The sequence below is a fragment of the Bombina bombina genome, chromosome 2 (assembly GCF_027579735.1).
Source record: "Bombina bombina isolate aBomBom1 chromosome 2, aBomBom1.pri, whole genome shotgun sequence".
Taxonomy (NCBI): Eukaryota; Metazoa; Chordata; class Amphibia; order Anura; family Bombinatoridae; genus Bombina; species Bombina bombina.
The window spans coordinates 1001223085-1001243517 of record NC_069500.1 but is presented as its reverse complement, the minus strand read 5'-3'; positions in this window follow the sequence as shown (position 1 = coordinate 1001243517).

The window sequence follows — 20433 nt, the reverse complement described above, 5'->3', positions numbered from 1 at the left end:
GAAGAAAACTTAGAAATGAGTTCTCTTATCCCAAGTACCAGGGTGGAATTCCTGGGTACTATAATAGACTCCATATCCATGAGGATATGTCTAACAGACCAGAGACGTTGCAAGCTAACTTCGGCATGTCTTGCCCTCCAGACCTCCTTGAGTCGCTCTGTGGCTCAGTGTATGGAGGTGATTGGTCTCATGGTGTCCTGCATGAACATCATTCTTTTTGACAGGTTCCGTCTCAGACTTTTACAACTGTGCATGCTGAGGCAGTGGAATGGTGATCATTCAGATCTGTCTCAACAGATTGTATTAGACATCCGGTTGAGAGAATCGCTCTCTTGGTGGCTCTGTCGAGATGGGAGATTGTGACTACTGACACAAGCCTATATGGATGGGGAGCTGTTTGGGGTGCCAGGAAGGCACAGGGGTTGTGGACTCAGAAGGAGTCCTCCCTCCCGATCAATATTTTGGAACTATGGGCAATCTTTAAGGCCTTGAAAGCTTGGCCACTTCTGGGCTCGTCCCAGTTTATCAGATTCCAATCAGAGAATATAATCTTGGTGGCTTACATCAAACATCAGGGGGGAACGAGAAGTTCCTGGTGATGAAGGAAGTATCTCAGACTCTGGAGTGGGCAGAGGCCTCCAGCTGTTCGCTGTCAGCAATCCACATTCCAGATGTGGAGAACTGGGAGGTGGATTTTCCCAGCAGGCAATCCTTCCATCCAGGGGAATGGTCTCTCCATCCCGAGGTGTTTGCAGAGATATGCAGCAAGTGGGGGACGCCCTCCCGTCTCAATACCAAGCTACCCATGTACGCGGGTCGAGGGATTCCCAAGCAGATCTAATAGATGCACTAGCAGTGCCCTGGAGGTTCAAACTCATATATCTTTTCCCTTCATTACCGCTTCTTCCTCGAGTGGTGGCCTGCATCAAGCAAGAGCGGGTATCAGTTATCCTGATTGCTCCATCATGGCCCTGAAGGATGTGGTTTGTGGATCTAGTGTTGATGTCCTCATTTCCTCCGTGTAAGTTACTTAGTCGCAGAGACCTGCTGATACAAAGTCTATTTGTTCATCAAAATCTAGATGCTCTGAGGCTGACTACGTGGAGATTGAACACTTAGTCTTAGCCAAGAGAAGTTTCTCTGAGAGTGTCATTGATACTCTTATTCAAGCTTGTAAACCAGTTACTCAGCGTATCTACCACAAGGTGTGGAGGACCTACTTATTCTGATGTGAAGAGCGTCTTTTTTCCTGGCACAGAGTTAAGGTTGCCAGGATCTTATCTTTCCTCCAGGATGGGCTGGAGAAGGGCCTTTCTGCTAGTTCCCTAAGGGGACAGATTTTGTCCCTGTCAGTTTTATTGCACAAGAGACTGACTGAGCTTCCAGACGTGCAGTCCTTTGTTAAGGCTCTGATTAAGATCAGACCTGTGTTAGATCTGGGGCTCCTCCTTGGAGCCTAAATCTGGTTCTTCGGGTTTTGCAACAGGTTCCATTTGAGCCTCTGCATTCCGTTGACATTAAATTGTTATCTTGGAAGGTTCTCTTTTTATTGGCTATTGCCTCTGCGCGTAGAGTTTCTGAGATCTCTGATTTGCAATGTAAGCCCCCCTTATCTAATTTTTCATGCAGATAAGGCAGTTTTACATACTAAATTAGGTTTTCTTCCTAAGATTGTGTCAGATCGCAACATCAATCAGGAGATTGTGGTTCCTGCCTTGCGTGCTAATCCTTCTTCATCGAAGAAACGCTTACTTCACAATTTGGATTTGGTTCATGCCTTGAAGTTCTATCTTCAGGCTACTAAGGACTGGAGTTTAGACAATCTTCCTCTTTGTTCGTTGTCTATTCGGGAAAGAGTAAGGGGCAGAAGGCTACTACAACTTCCCTTTCTTTTTGGTTAAGGAGTGTCATCTGCTTAGCTTACGAGACAACGGGACATCATCCTCCTGAGAGGATAACGGCTCATTCCAGGCCTCTACGAGGCCTCTATGGATCAGATTTGTAAGGCGGCTACCTGGTCTTCCTACTTACTTTTTCAAAATTTTACAAGTTTGATGTTTTTGCTTCGGCTGAAGCAGCTTTAAAAGTTTTGCAGGCTGTGGTGCCCTCAGAATAGGGTCCGCCTCTTCCTTTTTGTTCCCTCCCGTTATTCAGTGTCCTCTGGAGCTTGGGTATAGTTTTCCCAACAGTAATGAATGAAGCTGTGGACTCTCCCTATCTTAAGAAGGAAAACATAATTTATGCTTTATCCGTTTTTTCTTGTCTATGGGCGGTTCCCTATTATTTATTTTATTCTTCTGGCACCATTTATACCCTAATGTTTCTCTTACTTTTCCTTGTTCCCTTGTCAGAATAACTGGGGTAATGAGGAAGTGGGAGGGATAATTAAGACTGACTGGGGTGTCTTTGCTCCCTATCCAGAAGGAAAGGAATTTATCTGGTAAGCATAAATTATGTTTTTGTCATATGAAATAACTGTTTTTGAAAATTGTATAAGGTTTGATTATATAAAAACTATTTAATAGAGACAGATTAATATAAACCACCATCTCAGTGTGGGGGTTTGACATAGAGATAATAAAAATGTTGATTTTTCATTCACTGTGTATACAGTATACTGAGAAATAAGGAGGAAAAATAAATGAGGTCTGATCTCCATACAAACTCAGACGTTTTAATTTGCTATGGATTCAATTAGCAGAAACAGCTATTTAATGTAAAAAATAAACCTAAATGGACAGTATCCCATACATTTTAAACTCTATAACAGGTATACCAAGTCATGTAAACACATGGGGAACCAATTGTACGCTGTGCCATAACATGATAGGCTTTAAGGATACACTGAGCAATTCAGCTTGGTCTTAGCAGGAGCAGTACCCTTGCTATACCAATGAAGGATAACAAGGAGTATGTTGGAAAGCCCAATGTTGTTTGTTCTTTCCAAGAAGACATACAGACATCTCAGTAGATTAGGAGTATAAAAAGTTTATTGTTCACAAATATTGCAGATACTTATTGAATTTCTGCGAGGAATGGAAAGTCTGAGACAACTGTTGGTAAAATCACAGGGATAGTACAAAGAACCACAATGTCTTTGCGGAATTACTCTTGTATAGACCGTGCAGTTCAGAAACTTGTCTTGCAGAAGTAATAGCCACAAGAAGAACATAAATGTTAAGTATACGAGCAAAACCTCACACAGTGGTTGAAAGGGTGAAGTAACAGATACATCTAGCACAGGAAGAAAGTCAAATGGAGGCATGACATTTCTAACCCATGGGAATATGTGAGCCAAGCCCTGAAGGAACTGGGAACTGGATAACTAAGCTCATCCAGTACCAGAAAATGCTGACATTTTTAAATTTGTTTCTATTTAAACTTAAAGGGAACCATAATGTAAAAGTTGGATAAAACAAAAATACCTGCGCATTGTTCATGGAAAAATATGCTGCATCATCCATAAAGAAGAGGTATCCAACACTTTATAGTATTATATAGAGGTTGAAGATTTCCTTGTTTTGAGTATTGTTCAAATGACCCCAGGCATGCCAGTGAGAATGGCGGCTGATAATAACAATAAGATGAATAACAATAAAGGAAAAAATCAAATATCAGGTAAGTCACCTGGTTCTGCAGCCCAGATCAGATCTTACCCCTGGCCCTCTGTCAGGCACAAAATGACATTGTATTAAACTGACGGCCCGGCAGTCCCTCAGTCTGCCGTATACCCATACCAGTTCTCAGACTCCTAGCCCTGACGTAAGCCCCTTACCTTAATATACCCTCATCCACCCGGATGATGTCTGCTTGGTGTGCGGTCTCTCAAGCATGGAGGATTTCTAAAGAGAATTAAAGGGTAAGTTCATCTTGAACCTGGCTGCCAAATTATCTAACAGACTGGCAGAAATGGGAGAATTGTAGACCCAAAAAAGCCTAGGTACAGCAATTACAGTGCCACAAATGGCATATGTTGCTGATCCTTGTAGTTAGGATTATTAACCCCTTAAAGATGGGTGCTGTACCCTGTATGATGGCTGTGTAGCACAGGTATAGCCAACATTAGTAAGCAATTAAGTTAGGGGGGGTTAGGGTTAGACTTAGATTTAGGGGTTAATAACTTTAATATAGTGGCGGCGACGTTGGGGACGGCAGATTAGGGGTTAATAAATGTAGGTAGGTGTCAGCGATGTTAGGGACGGGCACTTTCTATTTTGTATTTTAATTTGTATACAGCAGTGTATTTAGGATTGTGATTTTCCAAATTCTGATTATGCTTTCACAGTTTCTATGTAATTTTAACAAATTAGGATCATATTTTATACATGTATGTGTCTCTTTTACAAATTACATTTCACTTTGTATTTTCTTTTTAAAATAAAACTGAAAAACTGACATCTTTAGTTTCCCAAAGACCTTTATAACATTCTAAGGGCTAACCAAGCAAATATTCTCTATTTTAGAGAGAAATTATAGTGCAGACTTCACAGGGGCTGAACTCACTGAATACTATAAGAAAAAGGGCAGAACCTGGATTCCCAAATAGATGAAAGATGCCTTCCATAGAAAGTGATGAAGAAAGAAGGTAACTGGAGAACACCTGGGGCTGATATAAAGGCTCAGTTTGCATCAATTATAATTTGAACTGAAATGTTTTCACTACAATTTAACTTCCTTTTGCCTATAGTTTAGTGTCTATCACTTTCCGTCAGTTAAATAACTGTATAGTAAATTTTGAGCAAACTTCACCTGCATACAGCTGGCAAGAAAAATCAGTGAGGCCAGCCTGTCCATCCCACTTTCTGAAGCTGTGTTTTATTTTACAATAGAGAAAATAAAAAAGTTGTAAAAGATGCAGAGAAATATACAAAGTATGATCCTAATTTGTTAAAGTAACACAGAAGCTTTCAAAATATAATCAGAATTTATAAAATCACTGATGGATATAGATCTAAACTTATTAAAATAGAAAATAGAAAGCACAAAGCTTTACATGTAATTATACTAAAAGGACCCAATCTGCACGCCAGGCTTATCCTATGAAGTTTATAATGTATGGTCTCAAAAAGGCCTATTATATGTCTATCAATGTTTAAATAATTTCCGTCAGATTAGATCATTCGAGGACATTGCTAGAGAATTCGATCTTCCAAATAAAAACTTTTTCGCTTACTTGCAGATTAGACATTTTATAGCAGAAAATAAAATAGCAAACCCAGAACCTGAAGGATGGGGGCAAATTGAAACATATTTAACATATTATAAATCAGGCAAACATAGTATTGCCTTATTATACAAAATCATGCTCGCTAAACAGGGCCAAATAATAATTGAGGGTCTATCCGAGAAATGGAATATTCATTTTGATAACATGACTACAGATATGCTAAAATCAAGTTTTAAGTGGGTCAAGAGTGCTATTATCTCTACAGCTTGGAAAGAATCACACATAAAATTAATTAACAACGCTTATTTGACACCAATGAAAATGACTAAATGGAACTTAAATTCCGTTAACAACTGCCCCAGGTGCAACAATCTAGGTGCAGATATAGTCCACTGTTTCTGGGATTGCCCCAAAATCCTGCAGTTTTGGACCAAAATAGAATTTTGGCTCAATAAGAGGTCAGATACCAGAGTAAAGCTTACACCTAAACATATTTTTTTCTTTCCACTATAGAGAACAATAGAGGTAATACTAACCTCATTAATACAGTCATTCTACTGGGACGTAACTTAAAATATTTAATTAAATTAAAATATTGGAAAGTAAAAAGGCTCCTTCTATGTCTTGCTTCATAAATTCAATATATGCACAAATAATTTTTGAACAAATGACTATTTCAATTGTACAAAAAAGAAAAATTAAAGCTTTTTTTTTCAAAGTGGTTAAGAGTCATTTTATCTTACCCACGCGATATTCAGTTCCCCCTTATCTCTAATTTTAGAAGAACAGAGTATTTTGAAACTCTGATCTTAACGGGGGTCTTCCCAACTGAATGGTATTGATTCGAGATAAGCCTAGCCTGAGTGGGCGGTCCGGAAATTTTAGGTAATATGGGGAGAAGGGATGGCTGAGAGGATTGGGGTAACAGAGAGTATTTCCCCCTTTTTTTTTTTCTTTTTCCCCTTTGTTTCTTTATTATTGCTTGTGACATGAGTGGATGAATGGATCCCCCCCCGCCCCCTCCCATTGTGGAAGGAAAGGTGGTAAGGTTAAAATTTGGAAAATCCCATTACGGGTACGAGAATCTATTTTGTTTGAATCCTATTGGTAGATTAAGATGGAGATATAATTATAAGTTTTATTATATGTCTGCAATATAATGTTTTCTTTGTCTTTAAACTGTACCCATTCTGTTTCAATAAAAAAGTATATATAAAAAAAAAAAAAAAGGACCCAATCTGAAGTGTAAAGTAATATAAAATACAAAGCACAAAGTGTAAGTGTAACAAAACTCTCATATCATGCAGTACTATATTGCACTGGGCTTGCCTCTCCTTCAGATACAGAAATGAGAGAGATCTCACAGTCTGGAGTTTTTATTTGAGCATTTATATTTCACCCCTGTGAAGTCTGCACTACAAATTTCTCTCCAAGATGGATACTCTTTGATCATTAGGCCCTATGGGGCCAAATTATCAAAGTACGAGCATATATAATCGGATCATGTCCGCGCACATCAATAAATTCCGACAGCATAAGCTGTCGGCATTTATCATTGCACAAGTATTTCTTTTTGTAGTGCGCCCCATAGAAGTCTCTGGGGAAAGGCATAGCAGTAATGTCTGATCTCCAGAATTTAGCATGCCTCAGTCTTTTGTTGCATGCTAACACTTTACTTTACTTGTAATGCAAGTGCAAGAATAGATGTGTTATTAATTTACTTTGAGAAGTGTTAACGATTAATAGTGCTATTTTGTTTGTGCTCCACTTGTAATCTGTTTATCATTAAAATTATTGTGTAATAAATTAGGTTTGTGTCATAAAAAAACACTTCCAACATAAAATATTGTTATTTAATAAAACATACTTCTTTAAAAATACTCTTTAATAAATATGCCAAACTCAGTTTGGTATGTATCCTTTATTTATCCTGAATACGTAAAGATACAAAGCACCTGCACTTTGTGCTAGATTCATAAATAGTCATGAAGTTAGAAATTACATTTTATAAAGTAGAATTGCATTATTATCAAGTGCATAATAAACAGACAATGCAATAACACTTACTGTGAATTTCAAATAAGCAGTGTAAATGTTTCTGACAAATTAATTATTCCATTAGCTGGCCCCCTGTATCATGTGACTTGTGCACATGCTCAGTAGGTGCTGGTGCCTCAGAAAGTGTTAATATAAAAAGACTGCAAAATTTGTTAATAGAAGTGAATTAGAAAGTCTCTTAAAATTGCATGTTAGTTTAATTTGGACCTTAGTGTCCCTTTAAAATGAATGTCAATTTTGATGCTTAAGTGCCCGTTTTTTAAAAATTTGATTAAAAACACGGGCACTTTAATTCATCAAAATTTACATTTCACTCCTGTTAAGAAAAAAAACTTATCTTTTAAACTTCACAGCAGCTCCAGCTTCCTCCGCCCATCGCAAAGCCTCTTCCTGGGTCTAAAATGAGGAATCCGTCTTCCTTCAATCACGGCGTTTAATCAGACACTGATTCCCCCGGGGGAAGCCGTGATTGGAGGATGACCTATCCATCATTTCTGACGTCAGAAATGGCTTGCAACGACCGGAGGAAGCTGCTGTGAAGATTAAAAGGTAAGTTTTTTTTTCTCAACAGGAGTGAAATGAAAATTTAGATTTTTGAATTAAAGCGCCTCTGTTTTTATTAAAATTTTTAAAAACCGTGCACTTTAGCATCAAAATTGACATTCGCTTTAAGCATAATTTTCTATAGATTTGTTAGTGGGTGATCCTACCATTAACATGCCCAATACATGAAATCTCACTCAGAAATCAAGAACCTATTGTGAAGGAGTTAAAACAACTTCAGAAACACCCTTGAAACACAGTTAAAGGAAGTGTAATAGTTTATTTTAAAGCATTACAAAACAATCAGATTTTGACCACTAGCGAAACATACAAATCTTTAACTATGGTACAATATAACAAAATCCACTTACTTTTACATCCTAATGATGCTGCTGAATACTTAAAAATTATGTTTTTTATTCCTGTAATTACGTCACTTTAGCCAGCCCACCATAACGGGCGGTACAACCGCTAAGGGAATCCTCCAATCCTCATCCAGATATATGAATCTCATTAATCGACAAAAGAGTGACCTCGCACATGCGTAATTGGTGCGATTATGATGTACATGCACACTCAGGATTACTGAAGTCTCAAATGCTTGTTATTACTAGGGGCGATTCTTTGTTATTATTATTATCAGGTATTTGTAGAGCGCCAACAGATTCCGCAGCGCATTCTTTGTGCTCCATACTTACCTCCAGTCGCTCCGCTCACAGACACGCTGTGCAATAGATTGAGCATGCCTGCTACTCTCTGGAAGCTGCGGCAGTGGTCGGTGACGTCATCGGCAACATCACTGAAAAGACTGGGCATGAGCTCTAATGATAAATCTTCCTAGTCGTATAACGAGCCCTACAGAGGGGTTTTGAAAACTAAGAATTTTAAAAAAAGATCATACAAGAAATCGATAAAGAAAAGCTAAAAATGAGTAATAATGAAACTTATTTAAAAACACCTTTTTATTAGGACAAATATCCTTATTATGTTATATGTCCCTATAATGTGTTTTTGATGTGTTTTGTCATTTTGTTGTTTAACCCTTACACTTTACTTCTGGTCTCAAGTTGAAATAAATATTCAAGCGCAGTTTCAGCTTTCACTCGAGCACAAACTAACTTTCAACTTGTATTACCAGCATTATTTAGCACGGTCATGATATCCATTTAAAGTATAGGTTGCGCTAGAGTGATGTCGGCGACACTAACCCTTCGCTGGTAACTGCTGCTGATCGTGACCTGCGCTATCATGAGCGCGCCACTTGTAATCTGGCCCTAAATGTTTTTAAAGACATAAAAATATTTTCTGTTAGCAAAATGTGTATTGTTTTGCAGTTCAGGAAAATATCCATTAAAAACATATTCAGTATGTTTATGAGGGATTTTGAAACAAACATGTTGTAGTTGAAAAAACTATTTTAATAATAATAATAATAATATTTCAAGAAAAGAGGGCAAAATAATTTAAAGTTACAAAACTATTTTAATGGGGATTATTTTATAGTTTAACGTGCCTTTAAACATTCTGTGTCTTTTGTTTAAATCTGGGAATAAAACCAAGTGCTACATTGCAGTGCAATCCAAAAGCATTATTTTCATTTGATTCTAGTTATGAAATTTAGTTCATGTCCCAGCCGTGCAATTATTTTGCAATTCTTCTTTGTATTGCTCATTGTTCTGTGGTCTGATTTGCATGTCACAAATGAAGAGTATAGAGACATCACGCCAGCAGTCTAAAGCCCTAACTGGACAATAGTCTAATCAACTTTAACGTCCTAATCCGCAATCACTTGCTTATTCTTTCTCTGCCTTATGACAAAAGCAAAGGGATGGCCCGATGCCTTTGGCTTATTTACCTTAGTGAGTTAAAAAATTAATTACTGCTTGGAGCAAACTAGTATAGCTGTCCTAGGCAGGCTTTTATTAGCAGACCCCCTTCATTAATTTCCATCAGCGGATTTGCTGTTAATGGTTGCCTGGTCCCGGTCAACTAAAAGGCAGCATCTGTGCCATTGAGTAGACAAGCGGAGAATAGGAGGGGATGGGGTGGCAATGAGGGGGCTGGGAGAGGAGGTGGATGTTGTTTACAAATCACCTCTTATTAAAATGATTGCTTAGTCTAGAGGGACTGCAACCCCCCCCTCACATTGAGCTCACTGTTTGCCTTAGTACACACTCCTGACACTGCTTCTGCGGTCACACTTTTCTAAAATAAAGGAACCCTTTGGGATTGTAATATAAAGTGTTAAATTACGTGTAGTAAAAATCATTTGCAGCATTCTTTCATTTTATCATTTGTCCCCTTTTCCTGTAATACAACTCTGAAAATTGTGGGTTTTCCAATTTCTCTGAGTTTCTATACTAAGTAATGGAAACCTAGGTTTCAATATGGCAGTGCCCCTTATCTAATCTCTTCTGCTGAGGACAATTAGGAACAAATAACTGAACAATTTGTGTGTGGAATATAGCAATGTTGAATGGGTTTGAAACTGTTAAATATTGTTAAAATGTAATATATAGTATAATATAGTTATTTGTTTCCTGAAAGCGCTGCTTAACTGTAGGCCAATGCCCTACCAAATGCCCTTTCAGGGAAATCTTTTTTAGGATAAGAATTTTTTTAGTTTAAGGTTTTTGTTAGATTTTGTTAGGGTTACTTTTATTGTCGAGTGGGGCTGTAGTATTTATTTAAAAAAGAGCTGTGACAATTTTTGGCAATGCCCTATGGTTATAGTAACTGTTAGTGTTAGTTTAGATTTTATTTTTTATTTTGGGGTGTTTTTTTTAAACAGGGCCTTAGTTTTAGTATAGGCATAACTGTGGGTATTTTATTTTTGGTAGTGTGGTTTTTTTATTTTATTTTAGGTTTTGTTATTTTTGTATAAATTTAGTATTTGTTATTTTTTGTAACTTAGGGGGGTTTAGCTTAGAGGTGGTTGGGTAGTTTGTATTGGGGGTTGTGGTGGTATAGGGGTTAATCGGTTAGGGGGGTATTGGCAGTATAGGGGTTAAGTAGTGTAGGGGGTGTTTGCGGTGGGATATTGGTGGTATAGGGGTTACTTAGTGTAGGGGGTGTTTGCGTTGGGTTAGGCTGTATAGGGGTTAAGTAGTGTAGCGGGTGTTTGTGGTGGGCTATTGGCAGTATAGGTGTTTTTAAGTATTAATTCAGCACAGCAACAGCAGATAATTTGGTGCACAGGAAGTACAAGTAGGGTTGCCAATTCGGCCATGTTTTCCTGGACACTTACCTATTACACATGCTGCAGGGTAAGCAGGGAGGAACATGTATTGTGTCTCTGGACATCACATGATTAGTGCTGATGAACAGCACAATACATGTTCCTCCCTACAAACCCTACAGCATGTGTAACTCATAAGTGTCCAGGAAAACATGGCTGAGGTGGCTACCCTAAGTACAAGTTGAAATTTACTTACATTTAGGAAGTAGATCGCACTACAAAACTTTAGAGAGAAAAAAGCAGATCTCACTAGAGTAGTCTAGTCACTCCTGAGGTAAAACATTGACATATAAAACAGCCGTTAAATGTGCAACTCTATTAAACAGCACTGCAATATTACTCCTTCATTAGAAGCCAGCCCTTACTCAGTTAAAAGATTAAAATTAATGTGTCCACTCAATTGTGCTGGTACTGAAAAGTAAAGTTATTAGACATATGATCATTAAATTGTTCAGTAGGTCACTGCTTATGCTTTGCTATTGATATTGCAATAAGAAAACAGAAGTTCTATTGGTGAAGCTTTTAAACTTGGAATTCCACACAAAAAATAATATATATATAAAACACGGAAGGGGACTGCACTCTCATACCGGACCGGGTACACATCCTATGACCCTGCAACATGCTCAGCCCTGGGTGCTCACTGGCACTCAGAGAAAGCTGTGCTGTCCCCAGAGTCACAGGCAGTTAACCCCAGACAGGTCTGGGTGCAAGAACCATAGGGAAAATTGCAAAACAAATTAATACAACACACAGAGAAAGTCCAGCACTCACTTACAAGCTCTCAGCTAAGATTTAAAAGCAAAAATGGAAAGGTTAGTTACTGCATCTGGCCAAATGGGAGAAGCCCAGGTACCTTGGATTTGAGAGCTTGCATTGTGTGGCTGTTTTAGGGTCCCAGGTATTGGAAAGGACCTTGACGAAGTACCTGGGCTTGTCCCATTTGGCCAGATGCGGTAACTAACCTTTCCATTTTTGCTTTTAAATCTTAGCTGAGAGCTTGTAAGTGAGTGCTGGACTTTCTCTGTGTGTTGTGTGTGTGTGTGTGTGTGTATGTATGTATGTATGTATTTATATATATATATATATATATATATATATATATATATATATATATATATATATATATATATATATATATATATATATATATATATATAGTAAGTAGAAAAAACGGAGAGATGCAGACAACTTTTCCAACATAGCTTTACTTTTATTCCAGGTTAAAAACCCATGAATACATGATTATAGAGGGTCACAATGGTAGCATTGACTTGAAAGATACTGCTGCTAATATATATATATACACATACATACAGTATATATATATATATATATATATATATATATATACTTACTTAAAAATAAATGACATCGATTTAATTTTTGTTTCCATCTGTGAGCCACTATTTTAACTCAATACTTTGTTATCCTAATTAGTTATTGAATCACAATAAAACGAAAAATGATGAATAAATATATAACATGCCAGATATGTATGTTGCATAGAATACCTGCCTCTGCACGTTGATGTTGTTCAATGGAAGCAATAGTGAGCTTTTGTGCAAGAGACGACCGCTCGCTTTCTAAAGTATTCACCTAGTTGCACAAGCCAAGGGCAACCAATAAATTCAAGTTGTTTGTGATTATACATTTTGTACACAATGGTTAAATTGTATTACAGTGAATGCCTAGCGTGCTTCCATTACTTTTGGGACAGAGTAGAATTGCTTGCAAGAGACTTGTCTTACTAGGCATTTAAGTTATTACTGCAACCCATAAAGACAGATTCTCCTTGGACAAAGCAACAGAGTCAGAGAAGATAAAAGTCCCTCATAAAATTTTTACCATCCATATAAAACTCACTTTGCAGTGTATATATGAATGTTCTAACACCATGTGTGGTTTTGCCTTAAGATGTTCAAAGCATTGTTTTATTGCTAGAGCAAAATGTACTATCCAGCGAGAGGATAGTCGTTAAACCCAGTTTAACAAAAACAGAAGCGAGTGCACAAAATTTAAAGTTATAAATGTCTCAAGCAAATAGGTTAAGTTGGTTCCCTACAGTGGATAACAGATAACATGGTCAGAGCGATGATCAGAAAGCATGGAGAGAAATAACTCAAAATCTTTGTTTTGTTTTTTGTAAAATTATATTGGCACTCTTAAGATAAAATGTCATTTTTTAAAATTAGGAATTAAAAGCTTTCTGAACAAAAAGTATGGAACAAATTGTAACATTCCATCCATAAAGCAGAGTATAGTATGCAACTATAAGGAACGTTTATAGATGATTATTTAGATAAATACCATATATTGATGAATGTTTTTTTTAAAGAGTAAACCTTGATCAAGCCATAGATGCCCTGAAATAAGGATTATCATACAGAGAAAATTAATTGATGTGACATTAGCACTTAAACCAGAGGATTATGCTCATATTATATTATGCTTTTATATAAATATTATGATATGGCTGTAAAACAACATGTTTACGGTCAGTTGTGTTAATTACCCTTTAGTAATTTTATATCAGTTAGGCTCAGCATTAAAGAGAAGTGCAGACTGAATTAAATGCTAACTATTAAGGGCTAGATTACAAGTGAGGCGTAAATGGTTTAGTGCAAGCTAGCATTTTTAATTGGGCTGATATTACAAGTGGAGTGAAAACGTGATATCGCTAGTGCAAGCTTGGTTTATGCTAGAATCCTTACCGTGATCTCAGAGCTGGGGTTAACTGTTTTCAAAAACTAAAAAGTTGCACACAAAAAAAAGCAGCCGAAGGGCTTTAACATTGAGATACATACAGATACATTGCTAAAGATATGTGTGTATATATATATATATATATATATATATACCGTATATATATGTCTACAGGCATACCTTGTTTTATTGCGATTTGCTTTATTGCGCTTTACAGATATTGCTCTTTTTACAAATTTAAGGTTTGTGGCCAACCAGTCTATTGGAGCCCTTTTTCCAACATATATACATATAAACACATACAGTACATACACATGAATTCACATATATATACACCTATGTATACAAACCACCAGCAAAAAGATTACGACTCAAGAAGGATCAGATGATGGCTAGCATTTGTTTTAAGCAATAAAGTGTTTTTAATTAAGGTATGCACATTGTTTTTTGTTTGTTTTTTTGGCATAATAATATTGCACACTTAATAGACTACAGTATAGTTGAACATATAACTTTTATATGCACTGGGAAACAAAAAAAATCAGTGTGACTCACTTTATTGCCATATTTGCTTTATTGCAGTGATCTGGAACCAAACCCGCAATATCTCTGGTACACCTGTATATATGTATACATATGTATTATTATGTGTATATATGTATTTACAGACATATATACACATATAAATAAATTAATATATATGTATACATATTTTTAAAGTCGGGTTTGCGCATATTACAGTATACGATCATGTTTGCACATATTACAGTATGCGATTGGGAATGTGTATAGTAAAAAAAAAATGTTAAAGCGAAGGTCCATTTTGATGAATTAGTGCCGTTTTTTAATAAACCTATTAAAAACAAGGGCAATTTAATTCATCAAAATTGACATTTCACTGTTTTCAACTTACCTTTTAATCCTGGCAGCCTCTCCAGCACTTCCTCCGCCCGTCGCAAGACGTCTTTGCGGGTCCAAAATGACGAATCCGGCTTCCTCCAATCACAGCATTGCATCAGGCCAAGATTCCCCCCGGGGGGAAGCTGTGATTGGAGGAAGCCTGATTCGTCATTTCTGACGTCTGCAGAGGCTTCCGACGGGCGGAGGAAGCGTTGCAACAGCTGTCAGGATTAAAAGGTAAGTTTTTTAAGAAAACAATGAAATGTCAATTTTGATGAATTAAAGTGTCCTTGTTTTTAATAGGTTTATTAAAAACCGGGCACTAATTCATCAAAATGGACCTTTACTCTAAAGAACATTAGATTATGAAATATTCATATATTTTTTTTATATTCAACTGTTTTTATTAAATTTTAAAAACAAGAGTACAGAGAATACGGTTGTACATAAAGTTTTCAACAAAAAAAGATAGAGTAGCGGTAGTGGCACAGAACAAAGCAAATGACTACATGAAATATTCATATCTTGATGTTGGGTTAGTGCTATTGCGAATATGCCATGGTGTTTGCGCAAGAGAGTGTTTTTTTTTCAACTTTGTTTTTCTCCCTTGACTTCTATGAGTGAATTTGAAAAATGTTTTCAATTTTCAACTTTAAGCGCAATTTAGGTTACCGGTAGCGCAAAATAAGTTTTTTTTTTTACTTGTAATACGAGCGCAACCCAACCAAACAAAAAGCTTAACTGTAGCAGAGTTTTCGTGATCGCGGAAAAAATATATACTGCGCCCTAAGTGTATAAAATGTTGTAAACTTTAACAGATTAATTGTTATAATTTATAAAATCTATTTATAAAGTGTCAATCTGTTGTGCAGCTCTATGACAAAAGGTGCACGATTACAGAATAACAAGGTTTCCCTAAAGAATGTTATATGCGGATTGAGTTCATAAGCTTTGACCTTTATGCAGCATTATGTGCAGGTCAAGAGTGCTTATGAGCTTACATGATAATGGACACCAATGGGGAGGCATTGATATAAAACCTGAGGGAGCTGATGTTAACCTTTTGAGTGCCGAGGATAACACATCATTACCATCTATCTGCATCCTCCTGGGTGCTGGGAACCACCACATTGCAACTGGGATTTTTATTGGTGGGGAGAGGAGCTATAACAAGGTGCCTGTCTTCCCCTCTCAATTAATTAGTGGGGTATGAGGGGATCACATACTGTGGTGGCTATCAGATGATCACCACAATACATAGAAAAACTGTCCCTCCAGATGCCACACTATTGTCCTATTTTGAGGATGTCGTTGATTTTTTTTAAGATGCCTTCATTACCTCTTAGAAATGTATCAAACCCTTCTTTTAAAAGTGTGAGGTCCCACAATTCAAATAAGAGGATTAATGTCCTTATAGCTGTCAAGTGATCGTCATATTAATAATAATCACGTTGCAGCAAATACTAGTCTTCATTTCGTTGTGTGGTTGATTTCCAGTTTATAGAGGCATGTCTCTTTAAACCAATAAAAATGCAGGAATCAAAATAAATGAGTATTACTGAATTTAAAAGCTGTCTCTGCATTGGGGTGACAATTTGATCAGCAGTTAAATAATTATGGCTGTCCCTGCTACATGCAAATTAGTAATTGCTTAGATCGGTGCAGGAATTAATTTACATCCCACAGCAAAGGAGACCAGGTTGGCTTAATCAAGTAGCGCATCCACTCGACTGCTCCCGATTTGTAAAACCCAGAAAATTACATTCTTAAATACATTTAAGATATTTATTTTGTACTCAGATTATTTGCAATAATGTTTATTTGCTAATATGTACAATGCATGCATACAATTACTTTTAGTATAATGCCAAACGTCTATATAGCTTATGAGTAGCCCGTAACATATTTCACTTTTTATGGATTCTCTATTGAGTTGTATATTGTGTACTAAATATGCAAGGAAACCCCAAGAGATGCATGTCATATTAGCAGCAGACAGCATATCCACCAGCAATGCCCGAATCTAAGGCTCTGAGGAGAGGAAACAGCTTTGGGCAAAGCCTTAGGCTTTCTCAGCTGAGGGCAGCAAAACTAAAGAAGCCTAAGGCATAGTTATCTGCTTATTGTTTTAACTATGAAGAACATCATCTACTAAGTAAGACGCCAATCACATAATCTAGTTTCATGTGTCACAAATCATCAATGCCTAGTGTCCAAAATTAATTCCCACTGATAATAATAATTTATTTCCAATTACTATTATTATATTTATTTTTAAAGCTCCTGACAGAAGGATAATGGATTAGTTATAGAATGTAGACTTGTAATAGATAACCAGTGATAATACAGTGCCTGTAACTCGTATGTTTAACACATTTAAAATTATTTTATCTTAAGACAAATAGACCTCATACCATTCAACCATTGTATGAATGTTAATTTGGCTTTCAGTTTTTATTCAAAAGGTAACTTTTCTTAAAGTTAGGTGTGATATACATTAAAAAAAACATTATGTAAAATTACCTACATTTTAAATGAATATCAGTTTGATATAAAAGTCAATAAAAATAATTTTTTAACCAAGCTCACCAGCTTTGAACACTCTAGGTTAAAGCACTGCTTTTTTCTCGCACTAAACTGTAAGTTATATGTTTATGTTTCACTCTGATCTGTGGCAAGTCCTAAACATGCCTGGGGAAGAACTGTTCCACCTCTTGCCAGCACTATGAGATGTGTTTTAGGCAGAAAACGCTGTGTGTAGAATTGCAACATATTATATTATTTTCCTACCTAATGTATTCACATATAAAATATAAATCTGCATTATAAAGTGAAATCATGTCACATAATTGTATTCACTTTAGAATTCAGAATTATATTATATTTGCAAATGAAATAGGTATGAATACAAGTTTAAATACTTGCAATTACATACACAGGTTTGGTGAGATTAGGTACAAAATACAAGGCACAAAAAGACAAACAGATGTTCATATCTGAATAAACTGCGAGTTCATCATTTTTTTAGTGGGAACTGGCATACTTGAAATTAGCAGTCCATTTTTCAGGTGCGCTTTTCTACATCTGCCCATTCTTTTATTAAAGTTCTACTGCCAAGTTCTATTGTTACAGGGATGGTTTAGTTTAATTGTTTATTGACCATTAATAAGTTAGAATTGCATAATCAACAAATGCTTAATATACAATGCAATAACACTTGACGATAAAACAGTCTCCTGCTTGGAGAGTGTACGAATGGTGGTAAATGTCTGTCTGGAAAAGGACCCGCTAATAGAAACACAGTCCCAACATGCTGGGTGATACCCAGGACAAGACTCTAAAGGGTTAATTTAGGTGAGTGTAAAGGATTCTGTAGTATCAGTAGTAGGCCGCGACTTACGTCACAGGAAGGCAAAGTAATCACCAGGCAGAAAGTAGTCAAACAAAGAAAGGTCGGAGATCTAGGCGGGCAAGAAAGGTGGAAGATCATCAGATGGAGGGTAAGCCAGGGACAGGCAGAAGTCAGGGTCCAGGTGAGCAACAGAAGGTACCAAGTAGTAAACCAAAGAGGGTAGTCAGGAAAATCCAAATGTCAGAGCAGGCAGCAGGCAAGAGAAGTCCAGTAAACAGGCCGAAGTTGGCAACAAACAGTAGTGGACAGAAATAGCACACCTAGGGACTAAAAGTACAACTATACAGGCAAGAGGTAAAGCCGAAGCACACTATTTAAAGCAGGTGCGCTAACCTGACGTGTCATGCCGAAATAGCACGGCAAAGCAACAGTGGAGTGTTGCTAAGGACACCCTGAATCAGACAGGTGAGTGCAGCTGTCAGCGTTATTGACATTCAAGGCACTCTATCGATCATGCTTGACAGGCGCACTGACAGAAAGAAATTGTAGTGCAGACTTCACAGGGGCTGAACTCACTGAATGCTAAAAGAAAAAGGGTGGAACCCTCCAGCACTACAAAGTCTCTCACAAAATTCTAGAAGGCAAATTTTGCTATATTTGTCTAAGGGATGTTTTCTGCAGTTCTGTATGTGAAGGAGAGACAAGCCCAGTGCAATGTAGCACTGCATGACATGAGAGTTTTGTTACACATACACTTTGTGCTTCTTATTTTAAATTAATTTACAATTCAGATTCTGTCCTTTTCGTATTATTACATTTTTAAACAAGCTGGTCTTTCTGGATTATTTTGTCAGCTGTACACAGGTGAGGTTTGCTCAAAGATTCACAATACACCTATTAAACTGACAAAAAGTAATATATACTAATATATACTAGTGGCAAAAACAAATTAAATTGTAGTAAAAACATTTCAGTTTAATTTATATCTGCTCTGAACTGAGACTTTGGGGCATATGTATCAAGCTCCGAATGGAGCTTGATGCCCTGTGTTTCTGGCGAACCTGCAGGCTCGCCAGAAACAGCAGTTATGAAGCAGCGGTCACAAAGACTGCTGCTCCATAACCTGTCCGCCTGCTCTGAGCAGGCGGACAGACATCGCCGGAAATCAACCCGATCGGGTTGATTGACACCCCCCTGCTGGCGGCCTATTGGCCGCGAGTCTGCAGAGGGCGGGGTTGCACCAGCAGCTCTTGTGAGCTGCTGGTGCAATGCTGAATACGACGAGCGTATTGCTCGCCGTTTTCAGCAAGGTCTGTATAGCTGCTCTGGAGCTGACTAAATGCATAGTTAGATGCAAGCAATAGTGAATAATAAAAGGCATTATTTTTGCACTTTTATGTCTCTTTAAAGATAGGCAAACTATGGCGCCTTGTTACTCACACTGGTTCATTATTGTTTCCTCATAAGCTTCCCTGTGTCCAGAAGGGATAGTCTGGTTTCCATCACACCTATCCTGTAATGGTAAAGCCTATAGCCTCTATTTCTCAATATAGTAAAACTGAATAACTGTATAGTCTTTGCCAGTGCTTATTTTGGGTTATATCACTATTTCTCAATCACAGGCCTCAAGTACCCCCAACAGGGCATGTTTTTATTATAGCTGAACAAGTAAACCGGGGAATTAATCAGCTGATGAGTGAGAGCAGGTTAATAACCATGGTTACTGATCAGCTGATTACTTCACCTGTGCACTGGTCCAGCTAAAAATGAAAACCTGGCCTGTTGGGGGTACTTGAGAAACGCGGTTGAAAAACACTGGGCTAGATTACGAGTGGAGCACAGAATTGCGCTTTCGCAAGCGCAATATTTGCGCTCCACTCGTTATACCAGTGCATGCGATTGTGCACTGGAATTGTATACTGTCGGACACGGCATGAGAACTAGTGCAGCCAAGGTGGTAAGTCACCAGGGATTGGCAGCAAATGTAAATATATATGTATGTGATTATATACATATTTATTTATGTGTTAATATGTGTGTGTATACATATTAACACATACATATATATGTATATAAGTATAAACATATTTATTTACAGGGATCACTTAGTTCCCATAGACCACAATGTAAAGGCACTTTTCAGTGCTGTTTTTTTTCTAACACCCCACACCCACAACTTTTACCCCATAAAACTGCTTTATGCAGTTTTGTTTTGTTTTTTTAAATGAAGGATGCTATTTAAAAATAAAAATAAAATACAACCTCACACTAAAGTATTGGGGCACATTTTGAAAATTAATCAGAGGCAAATTTGCCCGTTTGCGGGCAATAAATTAGCACTCCACTTGTAATCTAGCCCTTTGTAAATAAAAAGGTGCTGGTACTCATTGATTATTGATTGATATATTTTGCTCAGTAACTTTGAGAAAAGCAATGGGACAATGTTATTTACAATGCTTGATATAATTT